Raw genomic sequence first — 11264 nt, 5'->3', positions numbered from 1 at the left:
TTCTTCCATGGTCTTCTGTCCTGTCCTATCAGATTACCCCTTCTTCAGCTCTATCTCTTTCACAATCAACTTTGCATCCCGACTACACCCCCTTCCCCAATTTTCCGGTCACCTGCCACTTCCTACCCTCACCCCAGCGTAGTGTGGCTGACATGCCTCCTTCATTATTGCTTGAAAAGTTGGACCTATCCTCAAAATGTGGACATCCAGGAATTTAAAGCAGCTCACTCATCCCACCATTGACTCTAGAATGAGGACTGGTGCATGAACTTTCAAATTCCTCTTCCTGAAATCCAGTCAATGCTTTGGCTTTACTGACATTGAGCACGCTTGTTGTTACAACACCTCTCAACCAGCTGATCTGTCTCATTTGAGATTACCTCCTCAGAGCCACCTGAGTCCTTGCTAAAATCAGTTGTGTCATCTGGGTGCTAATCGATAGAGTTTGAGAAGTAGATAGCCACACTATCATGAATGAAAGGAGAGTAGAGCAGCAAGCTGAGCATCCATCCTTGAAGTGCTTTTGTGTTGATTGTTAGTGACGTGGAGATGGTATCACTGATCTGTATTGACTGTTGTCTCCTATTAAGGAAGTTAAGGGTCTGTTTACAGATGTAGGTGTAGGTGTAGGTTTGTTGATTCATACTGAGGAGATAGTGAACACAAAGCTGCTATTGGCAAACATGAACTTAATGTATGCTTTGCTGCTGTCTAGGTGCTCCAGAGCAGACTGAGTTGCAAGTGAGATTGCACCTGCAGTAGATATATTGTGATAGTAGACAAATTTCATTGGGTCCAAATCCTCGCAATGGCAGGAGTTAATTCTGTCTATCACAAACCTCTGGAAGCACTTCATTGTGGCAGATGTACACTAATTGCTACCTGTCAATAGTTGTTAAGGTTTCACCCTATTCATCTTATGCACCTTTATAATTCTTTGGTTTTGAAGCAGCTGGGAACCTCAGTTTACAGCAGTAAGAGGTTGAATATATACTAGAAAATGTTATTGGTGTCAGCTAAGGTTGACTCATCCTCCTCTTGGTGTTCTCAGTGTGGGATGAAGTTCTGTTATGTTTCCCAAGTCACTGCCATGAACATCTGCATTGTGTCTCCACCATGTTACTGCTCACATCCCTTTCCAACCTACTCTGGCTAGCTCCTACACTATCTTATGACTCTTTAGTTACCCTTACTCAACTCTAATTCTGTTATGTCTATTTTCAGCCTCTCCTTCTTAAACTGTGGATGCAACCTCATTTATTATGGTCACTGCAGCATCAGAGTTCCTTTACCATAAGCTTTCTATTCATGACGGTCTCGTTTCACAGCAGCAAATCGAGCACTGACTGTTCCCTACTGAGCTCTACTGCAAGCTGCTCTGAAAAGCCATCCAAAGTTATTTCTCCTGTGGGCAACCAGCAACTTGATATTACTAGTTTACATGTGTATTAAAATCCCCCTTTGTCACAGTGTAAGTGTTTGTTCTACATACCTGCTCTATCTCCTGGTGTATTCTGTACCCCAATTCTTCAATGTCTATCCATAAAGGGTATTTCAACTTTGTGGTCTTCAGCTCTACCCATAGAAGTTCTACATCTTCTGATCATATGATTGCTTCTTGCCACTGAATTAATTTTAAATTTTACAAGTAGAGTTACTACTCCCCCCCCCCCCTCACTTCTCACCTGCTCATCTTTTAGACAGGATGCATATCCTTGGATATTCAGCTCTCTGCTCTTACCCTCTTTCAGCCATGACTCCATGATCACCATGACACCATACCAACTTTTTGAATTGTACTATAAACTCATTTACTTCAGCTCAGATACTGCGCTCTTTCAAATGCAACACTCGCCGTCATGTATTCACTGACTCCCAACACAAAGACATCCCCATGTTGCCTGAAGTTAAATTCCTAACGCTGTGGCTTATTTTTTTCATTATGAAGACCTTAACCTCTTCAATGCTCTGCATTAGCTTGATTCACAATGTTTATACTGCAGTTACTCCTTCCCACCCACCATTTATTTTAAAGTCCTATCTACAGCTCTAGTTATGTTATTGTCCAGTATTTTGATCTCAGCATGATACAAGATTCATGATTCATGATCCTAATAGAACAGCTATTTCCTGCCCCTGTACTGATGTGAGTGTCCTAAAATTTAAAACCCACTTTATTCCTTGGGTCCCACTCATAACCAGTCAGCAGAACCTTTTGTTCTGTCTATATCATTGAAGCATGGCAACTGGATACTTTTCTTCCTGCTCAAAAATCTTCTACTAAGCAGATGAGATGTCCCGAACCCAGGCACCATGGTCAATGAATCTTGGTCCCAGTGACAGAAAACTCTGTCCGTTCCTGAGATTATACCACCTGCAATTACAACTACATTTCTTTACTTTCTCCCCTCGTGAATGGCTCCCTGAACCACAGTGCTCTGGTTAGGTTGCTCAGCCTTTCAGTTGCCCCCATATTCAACTGCACAGGAAAAATATTTCAAACCTGTTAGAAAACTCTCACATGTAGGCTCCTTCAACATCTCCTGGATTCTCTACCTCCCTCACTCACAGTCACACCCATCTGGCCCTGACCACTTTCCGTTGCATTGCAGTGTTAGAATCTGTTTTTCCTAAGCAGTTAGAGGAATAGGTGGAGAGAACAGTTTAGCCATTTGGAAGTTCCCTCACTAACATATATGCAGCTTGGATACTGTTATGGAGAGAATGATCATTCTAAGTCCAGCTCCAGAGATGGGCCTGTGGCACCATATCTGCCTCTGTGACTAAGAAGGGAAAGGTGACATCAGGCAGAGCAATATCAAAATGAAACTTGACTCTAAGGAGCACAGATAGACGTTACTGTCACCACAGTCAAGACTTCAGAATGATGTGTTGCCTTCCTGGTCTCGCAGTGGGTAGAGAATATTCTAACAGAGGAGGGGTGAGCACTTGGAAGCTGTAGTCCCGAATGGTACCAAAGACATTGGCTGGAGTGTGGATGAGGTCCTGTCAGATGATTTTAGGGAGCTAGGTAGAAAAATAAATAGCAGGGTTATAATCTCGGGATTACTAAAAATAGATTTGTGCTATAAAATATGTCGTAAAGGAGTGGTGTGAGAGGGAGAGCATCATATTTTTGAATTATTAGGCTTTCTTACATAGGCATCTTACTCAAACCTCTCTACCAAACCCTGTCCTTTCAGAGACTACCCACTCTAATAGTGGCTGCTCCACTGAACCTGCCTCACTTTTAATCAAAACTTTCTCCGACACATTCAGACTCAGGCTCCTCCCACCCACTGCTAATGTGCTGATAAAGAATAATCTGCTCCAATGATATGATTGTATACTGCTCCCATTCCTTATAAAAAAAATTACATTCAACAAAAGTTAATACATTCATGAATAGTTACATTGTTAATATTAAAAGGGTTCGTATGCATTTATTATACAGGACACAAGAATTGAGATTATGTTTGTTGGGTCAATTGACAACATTGAACTGAAGCTGTTGAGCATCTTTCATTGGAGTCTGCTACTCATCTGATATTCTGCTGTGGGAGAGAGAACAGTCAGAGGTTGTGGTACATATTGGCACCAATGACATAGGTAGGAAAAGGGAAGAGGTCCTGAAAAAAGACTACAGGCAGATAGGAAGGAAGTTGAGAAGCAGGACCGCAAAGGTAGTAATCTCAGGATTACTGCCTGTGCCACGTAACAGTGAGAATAGGAATAAGATGAGGTTGAGGATAAATGTGTGGCTGAGGGATTGGAGCAGGGGGCAGGAATTCAGATTTCTGGATCATTGGGACCTCTTTTGGGGTAGGTGTGACCTGTACAAAAAGGAAGGGTTGCACTTGAATCCCAGGGGGACCAATATCCTGGCAGGGAGGTTTGCTACTGGGGAGAGTTTAAACTGGAATTGTTGGGGGGGGGTGGGAACCGAATTGAAGAGACTGGAGAAGCTTGTAGACAGTACAAGAGGGAGGATAAGCAGGTGATAGAGAAGGGACGTGCTCAGACCAAAGGTTTGAGATGTTTCTATTTTAACACAAGGAGTGTTGTGAACAAAGCGGATGAGCTTAGAGCGTGGATCAGTACTTGGAGATATGATATGGTGGCCATTACAGAGGCTTGGATGGCTCAGGGACAGGAATGGTTATTTCAAGTGCCGGGTTTTAGATGTTTCAGAAAGAACAGGGAGGGAGGTGAAAGAGGTGGGGGTGTGGTGCTGTTGATCAGAGATAGTGTCACGGCTGCAGAAAAAGAGGATTGTCTACAGAGTCCCTGTGGGTGGAGTTTAGGAACAGGAAAGGGTCATTAACTTTACTGGGTGGTTTTTTATAGGCCACCCAATAGTAACAGGGATATCGAGGAGCAGCTGGGGAAACAGATCCTGGAAAGGTGTAATAATAAGAGTTGTCGTGATGAGAGATTTTAATTTCCCAAATATCAATTGGCATCTCCCTAGAGCAAGAGGTTTAGAAGGGCTTGAGTTTATTAGGTGTCTTCAGGAAGGATTCTTGACACAGTGTGTAGATAAGCCTACAAGAGGAGAGGTTGTACTTGATTTGGCATTGGGAAATGAACCTGGTCAGGTGTCAGATCTCTCAGTGGGGGAGCATTTTGGAGATAGTGATCATAACTCTATCTCCTTTACAATAGCATTGGAGAGAGTTAGAAAAGCATTTAATTGGAGTAAGGGGAATTATGAGGCTATCAGGCAGGAAATTGGAGACTTAAATTAGAAATAGATGTTCTCAGGGAAGAAATGTGGCAAATATTCAGGGGATGTTTTTGTAGAGTTCTGTATAGGTACATTCCAATGAGACAAGGAAGTTATGGTAGGGTACAGGAACCGTGGTGAACAAAGGCTGTAATAAATCTTGTCAAGAAGGAAAGAAAAGCTTACAAAAGGTTCAAAGAGCTTGGTACTGTTAGAGATCTAGAAGATTATAAGGATACTAAGAAGGAGCTTAAGAAGGAAGTTAGGAGAGCCAGAAGGAGCCATGAGAAGGCCTTGGTGGGCAGGATTAAGGAAAACCCCAAGGCATTCTACAAGTATGTGAAGAGCAAGAGGATAAGACGTGAAAGAATAGGACCTATCAAGTGTGACAGTAGGAAAGTGTTTATGGAACTGGAGGAAATAGCAGAGGTACTTAATGAATATTAAGTATTCATGATGGAAAATGATCTTGGTGATTGTAGTGATGACTTGCAGCAGACTGAAAAGCTTGAGCATGTAGATATTAAGAAAGAGGATGTGCTGGAGATCTTGGGAAGTATCAAGTTGGATAAGTTGCTGGGACCTGACGAGATGTAACCCAGGCTACTGTGGGAGGCGAGGGAGGAGATTGCTGAGCCACTGGTGATGATCATTGCAACATAATTGGGACAGGAGAGGTTCCGGAGGATTGGAGGGCGGCAGATGTTGTTCCCTTATTCAAGAAAGGGAGTAGAGATATCCCAGGAATTTATAGACCAGAGAGTCTTACCTCAGTGGTTGGTAAGTTGATGTAGAAGATCCTCAGAGGCAGGGTTTATGAACATCTGGAGAGGTATATTATGTTTAGGAATAGTCAGCATGGCTTTGTCAAGGGCAGGTCATGCCTTACAAGCCCAATTGCATTTTTTGAGCATGTGACCAAACACATTGATGAAGGAAGAGCAGTAGATGTAGTGTATATGGATTTCAGCAAGGCATTTGACAAGGTACCCCATGCAAGGCTTATTGAGAAAGTAAGGAGGGATGGGATCTAAGGGGACATTGCTTTGTGGATCCTGAACTAGCTTGCCCACAGAAGGCAAAGAGTGGCTGTAGATAGGTCATATTCTGCATGGAGGTCGGTCACCAGTGGGGTGCCTCTGGGATCTGTTCTGGGACGCTTACTCTTCATGATTTTTATAAATGACCTGGATAAGGAAGTGAAGGAATGGGTTAGTAAGTTTGCTGATGACACAAAGGTTGGAGGTGTTGTGGGTAATATGGAGGGCTGTCAGAGGTTACAGCGGGACATTGATAGGATGCAAAACTGGGCTGAGAAGTGGCAGATGGAGTTCAACCCAGATAACTCTGAAGTGGTTCATTTTGGTAGGTCAAATATGATTGCAGAGTTTAGTATTAATGGTAAGACTCTTGGCAGTGTGGAGGATCAGAGGGATTTTGGGGTCCAAGTCCATAGGACGCTCAAAGCAGCTGCACAGGTTGACTCTGGGGTTAAGGAGGTATAAGGGGTATTGGCCTTCATCAATCGTGGAATTGAATTTAGGAGCCGAGAGGTAATGTTGCAGCAATATAGGACCCCACTATATAGACCCCACTCACTAGAGGAAGGATGTGGAAACCATAGAAAGGGGGCAGAGGAGATTTACAAGGAAGTTGCCTGGATTGGGGAGCGTGCCTTATGAAAATGGTTGAGTGAACTCTGTCTTTTCTCCTTGGTGTTACGGAGGATGAGAGGTGACCTGATTGAGGTGTATAAGATGAGGAGAGGCATTGATCATGTGGATAGTCAGAGGCTTTTTCTTAAGGCTGAAATGGTTGCCACAAGAGGACACAGGTTTAGGGTGCTGGGGAGTCAGGGGTACAGAGGAGATGTCAGGGGTAAGTTTTTTACGCAGAGAGTGGTGAGTGCGTGGAATGGGCTGCTGGCAGTGGTGGTGGAGGCAGATATGATAGGGTCTTTTAAGAGACACCTGGACAGGTACATGGAGCTTAGAAAAGTAGAGGACTATGGGTAAGCCGAGTAATTTCTCAGGTAGGGACATGTGTGGCACCACTTTGTGGGCCGAAGGGCCTGTATTGTGCTGTAGGTTTTCTATGTAACTCAATCCCACCATTGATGAAGGCTAATGCACCGTATGCCAGCAGCTTTAAGTGTCCTATGGACTCGGACCCCAGAATCTCTCTGATCCTTCACACTGCCAAGAGTCTTGCCATTAATACTATATTGTGCTTATAAGCTTATTGTTGAAGCTTTGCACTGGATGGGTGTTGGTGCCATTTTGTGGGCCTCATTACAGACCTAAATACAGGTTTCAGTTCTCTTGTTGAGAATGACAAGGCTGGGACTGACCCATTGTTATTCTAAAGTGAGTAAATCAAGCAGACCCTCTTTCCCCAATATTATCTAACATGGTTTCAGACACTTGTAGGGCTCTGAGTATCACTAACTGTGGTGTTAACTGTTCAGGCTAACAAAATAGCTTCTCTGTAATATTACTTAATGCTGTAATGGGTTTTGGTGTCTGGAGTGTTTGGGTTATGACTGCAAATAAGGGGGGGAACTAACCAAAGGAGAATTGTTATGCTATCTTGTAAGTGTAAGCTGAGCAGGTGTTCGTGGTCTTCTCGGGAGGTGTGCGAAGAGGACGGACGTGCGAGGAGCAGACAGCGGTTCCAGGGCGGCGGATACTGGACAGCAGCGGTTTGGATGGTGGCCGAAGCTCGGAAGGTGGATATAGATGGAACCGGGGGTGTGAGCTGCAACATATTAAAATATTATGTGCACAAACGGATAAACTTACTGATTTGGTGCCTTTAGGTTGTCTGTTTCTACTAATGCATTCTTTTATATTCATCAGATAGGGATGGGTCTGGTGCCATCTACTGGCAATAAGTCATGTACAGCCCCAGCCTTTGCTGATGATGCTGTGCTGCAGAGTGATTCTCACAAGGGCTTGGTCAGGAACCTCAAAGTCTTGGAAATCTTCTGTATGAAGTCTGGCCTTGAGGTTAATCTCAACAAGACTGATGGCTTTTATATGGAATGCAAGGTAAAAACATTCCTATTTAATTATGTCTATAAACTTTTTAATGGAGGTGAAGTATATTTATTCCTTGTAACATAGAAAAGTATTTTGGTGCTAGGATCAACCCCTGGATTGGGTGTTCCAGACAAGACAGGATAATTAAACTCAAGGAATGGGGTATGAACATCCTGAGCACTAGGCTCCAACCTGCCCAAAAGATTTGCATTTTTAAGACCTACTCCATCTCTATGACTTTATGATTCATTAATACTTCGTCAGGCTTTCCAGAACATTCTATCCAAACTGGGTGGAAGAGTCTGGGGCCTCGTGAAGGACGTTTTACAACTCCTCTTCAGTTGTAATGATGGTATCTTATATTCTAGGTATAGAGATGATAGCTTGAAAATCCCCCAAATTCAAAACTCAATTTCCATGGGCCAAGATTAAAAAATATGAGAATTTTATGAATTCAAAGATTGGTATGGTAAGATTGAGTATCAGATTTGCTGGAATCCACATGGGTGAGAAAATTGGAAGATACAAACAATTAAAATATCTTAATGCCACTAGCCATTTAGGAGATGTGGTGAGAAGTGAGGAGGACAATATCGATATAGAAGTAAATAGGAATAATTGTCGGTCAGTGGTGTGGCAAGGTGATCAAGGGATTGAATTTTGTTGCTTTTGTAACAACTCCCAGTCCAATAGCTAGCTGAGGTGCTTTATGCCTTTTAGGCAGTCTAATTATATAACTGGCCTGATCCTCTGGTCAAACTTGGACACAGTTAAGAACATCCACACTCTGGCCAGAACCCACGGAGTCTAGAGAATGCAGGAAATGTGGTCTGGCCAGAGAAACCATCAGAAACATTTCAAGAGCATGCCTGTCCGTGAAGCTACCGAACATCCAGCATCATAATAAGATCCTGGATATGCTCTGTAATAAATGGTGCTTGTTTGGCTTTACTGTCTGAATAGAACAGCAATTCCTTGATGAGGAAGGTCATGCCTGAATTCTAGATTTTGTCTTCATTAAGAATGACAGAGACACAGCTGTGGATGTGTCCATTCATTTCAAAAACAACAACGGTTCTCTGTAGAAAAATCTCCAAAGTACTGTCACTTTGAAGGGCACTTTAAAGGGCAACGTTAAAGTTGCCTGGGTCGAGTATTTCAGATTTATTGTTGGTGTCTGTGGCTCGTGATTTCAAGTGAACAAACTTGTTCTGGAATTTCCTCAGACTCCGCAGGAACATGGATTACCTGTTCTGTACTCAGAGTGACCTTTGACATTGTAGGGATTTTTATCGATCCTTACTTTCTTGCGTTTCCGGATTGCATGGGTTGTTGTGTCATGGATTGCAGTGTCTGCAAGAGTTCTATGTTATCGTTAATACTCTCTCCGTTTTACCGATTATTTAATATATTGTGAGCCTCGGGGCCTCCTAGGCAGTGACCAATTAGAGCTGAATGCATTCACTATCAGGTCTTTAGTGATGATCATAGGCTTAATGGAGTAGCCATCAGATTTGTGAAACAGTGTAAACCAACAGCTTGTGGAAATGATTAATATTTCAGACACATCATGACTTTGTGGCACTGCTCATTAAGACCCATCACCCAGATGATGTCTTTAACAAAATAATGTCTCTATCCTGGCAATTTAAAACCAACCCGTTTTCTCTATTTTCCAGTTGTACAAAAGGTTCTTCCACTTGAAATGCTAATAAAATCTCTTTTTCCATGGAGCTTGCCTAACCTGTGGTTTCCAGCATTTCCCGGTTTTATTTCAGACTTGCAGCACCTGTTTTTGGTTTTCAGGTTTTGTTAGAAACATAGAAAAACATACAGCACAATAAAGGCCCCTCAGCCCACAAAGCTGTGCCGAAAATGTCCCTACCAGGCTTTACGCATAGCTCCATGTAGCCATCCAGAGTCTCTTAAAAGACCCTGTTGTATCCGCCTCCACCACCGTCACTGACAGCCCATTCCACACACACACCACTCTCTACGTAAAAAAACTTACCCGTGACATCTCCTCTGTACCAGCTTCCAAGCACTTTAAAACTATGCCCTCTTGTGCTAGCCATTTCAACCCTGGGGAAAAGCCTCTGACTATCCATACAATCAATACTTCTCATTATCTTGTACACTTCTATCAAATCACCTCTCATCTTTTGTTTCTCCAAGGAGAAAAGGTCGAGTTCATTCAACCTATCCTCATAAGGCCTACTCCCCAATCCAGGCAACATCCTTGTAAATTTCCTCTGCACCCTTTCTATGGATTCCACATCCTTCCTATAGTGAGGTGACCAAAACTGAGCACAAGCGGGGTCTGACCAGGGTCCTATATAGCTGCAACAATACCTCTTGGCTCTTAAACTCAATCCCACGATTGATGAAGGCCAATGCACCATACGTCTTCTTAATCACAGAGTAAATCTGCATAGCAGATTTGAGTGTCCTTTGGACTCAGACCCCAAGATCCCTCTGATTCTCCACACTGCCAAGAGTCTTACCATTAATACTAGATTCTGCCATCATATTTGACCTACCAAAATGAACCACCTCACACTTATCTGGGTTGAATTCCAACTGCCACTTTTCAGCCCAGTTTTGCATACTATCAATATCACGTTGTAAACTCTGACAGCCTTCCACACTATCGACAACACACCCAACCTATGTGTCATCAGCAAATTTACTAACCCATCCCTCCAGTTCCTCATCCAGGTCATTTATAAAAACCCTGCCTCTCAGGATCTTCTCCATCAACTTACCAACAACTGAATAAGACTCACTGTCCTATAATTTTCTGGGCTATCTCTACTCCCTGTTTTGAATAGGGAACAACATCCGCAACCCTCCAGTTCTCCGGAACCTCTCCTGTCCCCATTGATGTTGCAAAGATCATCCTCAGAGGCTCAACAATCTCCTCCATTGCTTCCCACAGTAGCCTGGGGTACATCCTGTCCAGTCCTGGTGAATTATCGAACTTGATGCTTTCCAAAAGCTCCAGCACATCCTCTTTCTTAATATCTACATTCTCAAGCTTTTCAGTCCACTGGAAGTCATCCCTACAATCGCCAAGATCCTTTTCCATAGTGAATACTAAAACAAAGTATTCATTATGTACGTCTGCTATTTCCTCCGGTTCCATACGCATTATTCCATTATCACACTTGATTGATTCTATTCTCTCATATCTTATCCTCTTGCTCTTCACATACTTGTAGAATGCCTTGGTGTTTTCCTTAATCCAGTCAGCCAAGGCCTTCTCATGGCCCCTTCTGGCTCTCCTAATTTCATTTTTAAGCTCCTTCCTGCCAGCCTTATAATCTTCTAGATTCCTAACATTACCTAGGTTTCTGAACCTTTCATAAGCTCTTCTTTTCTTCTTGACTAGATTTACAACAGCCTTTGTGCACCATGGATCTTGTACCCTACCATTCTTTCCATGTCTCATTGCAAGGAAACTACTCAGAACCCCACACAAATATCATCTGATCATT

The sequence above is a fragment of the Hemitrygon akajei genome, chromosome 3, assembly GCF_048418815.1.
Source record: "Hemitrygon akajei chromosome 3, sHemAka1.3, whole genome shotgun sequence".
Classification (NCBI taxonomy): Eukaryota; Metazoa; Chordata; class Chondrichthyes; order Myliobatiformes; family Dasyatidae; genus Hemitrygon; species Hemitrygon akajei.
The sequence above is the reverse complement of the archived record's forward strand: the minus strand, read 5'-3'. Positions refer to the sequence as shown.